Here is a 2,153-nt window from a genome sequence, read left to right as displayed (position 1 = left end):
ACTGAGCTCAAGCTTTTTCAATTTAGGTAATGTGGGGAGATTTGAAACTGAAAGCAAGCACACATTTATTAAACTGAGGAACTCTAGGTTTGCAAATTCAGCTGTTAAGCCCTCAATTTTTCCATCATTTGATTTGCAATTGTCCAAGACAAGTTCTCGAACAGCTCCTGGGGTCCGGTTCCTCAGCTCCAGGTGGATCCTCTTCTTCATGTTCATGTTCCCTCGTCCCCCTTCTTCAAACTTAACTTTCCGCGGCGGGGGCGAAGGGGGGAGAGGCGTCCCGGCCTGCGCGGCGAGGGCCGTCGGAAGGGGTCTGCTCTCGGCAGCGGCAGCGGCCGGCTTGTGCCGTGCGAGAGAACCAAGTGCTGTGATTTAAATCTGTATTTAACAAAAATGCCTGTGGATTTTCTTTTCTGTCTTTTTTTTTTTTTTTTTTTTTTTTTTTTTTGGTATTCAACAGTGGCTGTTATATTGCACATTGCTGTCTTCAATGTAGTTGTTCAGATTACCTGGTATGAGCATGTAAAGTTGGCCAAAGTAAAATTTTTAAGCATTAACTGCTACCTTCAAAGGAATTGAAGTGTCATTTGTTGATGAAGCAAAACTTGCCTGTATGATGAGATAGTATATTTTGGGTGAGAAATTGATGTTTCCACTTCAGTGATTAGGGGGCCTCACTTGGAAATGTCTCTCATAGAACTGAGTGACACAATGCATAATTATCTGTTAAGAGTTGTTGAAGTGTTTTATGTACAGCTTGTGCTGTTCATTTAAAGAATATCCCCTTACAAGATTCATACAGCACAACAGATAAAGAAACTTTGCGCCCCAGAGTTTTAAAAGTCATTAATCATAGTGAATTAAGACAGTTAATCAAGCCTTAGACATTGACAAAAGATTGTCCCTGAGGGTTTTCACCTTGAAAACCTTTAGAAAATGATGGTTTCTGCTTTCTACCTAACTGCCTCAGTAAGCCAATTCATTTTCTTCGGGAGAAGCTCAAGGTCAATGATACGACTGTGTCAGCTCAAAATTATGTTTTCCCTCCCTCGTGTAAGCAGGTTTCCATTGTTAGGACTTACCTGGGAGTAATCCTGCCAGGAGGAAGCCATCTGACCTTCCAGGAAGAAATTAGGTAAAAAGAGACCAATAGTATTGCAGATTCCAATTTGTTTTCAAATCAAGCCATTAATTAAGTATTTGTACCTCATAATGCAATTAGAATTTTTTAAACAGTAAGTTGTGCACATGGCTCTATCATGAGTCTATGCAGAATAATTGGGGCGAGGCCATGGCATATTGCTCTGGAAAAAAAAATCAATCTAAATGGAAAATATCTAATGGGATTTATCTATGTAAATTATATGTTTTTTGTAATTCATTCATTTCAAATGGAATTTCTTGATCATTTTTCCTCTTTTGATTCTCCCAGGGTTTTCATGGTAGTAAATTGTTTCAGCACTGAGTTGTGGAAGCTGGATTCTTGAGTTTTGGCAGAGAAAATGTCTGTCTGTCTGTCTGTCTGTCTGTCTGTCTGTCTGTCTGTCTCCTCTTAAATGTATGTAGTACAGGGTCTACAAGGTCTCACTATACAGATTAGACTCATAGTGATCCTCCTGTTTTCAGTCTCCCAATCGCTGGGATTACAGGCATGCACCACCCTGACCAGTTTCAGTTGCAGTCTCAGAGCGCCCAGGGGGTGGGGCTGCCACAGCATGCTGGGGATCGAATCCAGGTCCCTGCACCTGCCTAAGCAGGCACGTTAGTCTGCTTAGCTATCTGGGTGGTCTGACAAATGTCTCTTGAATACTGATTGGAGAGATATCTGTGGTGAGCTTGCACATCTGGCCAATCAGAAGGGACACAGAGGAGAATCAAATGCTGCCAGAATGAGGTCCTTGCTTTACTGTTTTCAGAAAATGACTTCATAACCCCAAATTTACTTGTTGACATTTTAAAGCTTAATGGTACAAACCCTTCTAACATATTGTCCTCTACAATATGAAAGTGAATTTAAAGTTTGACTCAAATGTTCAAGAAAATTGAAGCTTCTTAAACCCACTTTGCCTTGGATACACAGAAATTAGATAATCTTTTTTTTTTTTTTTTTTTTTTTTTTTTTTTGAGATGCAACCAACATTATCTCAGATCAT

This window comes from Octodon degus, unplaced genomic scaffold, assembly GCF_000260255.1.
Source record: "Octodon degus isolate 3935 unplaced genomic scaffold, OctDeg1.0 scaffold00102, whole genome shotgun sequence".
Lineage (NCBI taxonomy): Eukaryota > Metazoa > Chordata > Mammalia > Rodentia > Octodontidae > Octodon > Octodon degus.
The sequence above is the reverse complement of the archived record's forward strand: the minus strand, read 5'-3'. Positions refer to the sequence as shown.